Consider the following 1,093-nt stretch of genomic DNA (forward strand, 5'->3'; position numbering starts at 1 on the left):
TTTATACATATTTATATTCGATAGTGAGATAATTTTATAAATCTACGTACAAAGTACTTAAGTTAACTTTTTGTATGCCATAAACTAGGTACGTAAGGATTGCAAAATGTGTCAGAAAGATTTGGATTTTTTGCATTGTTACATATTTATTTGCAATTAAAATTCAACCTTAAATCCTAGTTTGTATGATACATTTTGCTGTATCGAGATGTAAGCTGAATCGAAGGTGCCTATCTATCTTGTAGTTAATAATATTTTCTACTAACTGGCACTTTAAATTCTTTACGCACCTGTATTAAAAACAAGAACTGGAACCTACACACACTAAAGGTATTTATTATTTGTGTATGTACTTAACCACACAATAAATAATAGTACTACCTTACAGAAAGGACACATCCTACAAGACCTAAGTTTGCCAGCGATTCATGTATGGCACTATCCCTTTCGGCTATTTAGGCCCGTCAAAATCCAAGTCATTATCTTATCTATGGTCGTGCACGCAAAGGGACGTCAAGTTGTGCCAACCCTAATAATTGCTCGGTGCAGTGCTGAGGGCCTACCGCGAACCACGTTCGACGCGTTGTCTCTCTGTCGTACTTGTGAATTCGCACGTATGTGCGACAATGAGGTAACACGTCCAACGTGGTTCGCGGTAGGCCCTCTGAGCCGAACGGAGCCGAGAATGGCCGATCGTTGGAGTGTCCCCCACTGACCTAACTTGTGTGTGTCGGTTTCACTTCAACATTTTAGCCATAGTTGAATGGTTACATGCGAAAATGTGCCTTGGAGATTTAAGCTAGTGCCTTAATAGTCATTGAGCAAATAAATGTATTTTGATAAATGGTCTTTTATTAAAACTAGCGACCTGCCCCGGCTTCGCACGGGTTACACAAAACCTTCACACATTATACATCTAAAACTTCCCTAAAGAATCACTCTATTCACGGGTGTAAACCGCTTGAAAATCCGTTCAGTAGTTTTTGAACTATTCCTTTTGAATGTTCATCAAAAAAGGCCCTTTATCCAAGTTGAATACCTATACCCTATTGTCCTAAAACTGAATTGAAATTGTCGAATGAAAACAAGATAG

This window comes from Cydia fagiglandana, chromosome 13, assembly GCF_963556715.1.
Source record: "Cydia fagiglandana chromosome 13, ilCydFagi1.1, whole genome shotgun sequence".
Classification (NCBI taxonomy): domain Eukaryota; kingdom Metazoa; phylum Arthropoda; class Insecta; order Lepidoptera; family Tortricidae; genus Cydia; species Cydia fagiglandana.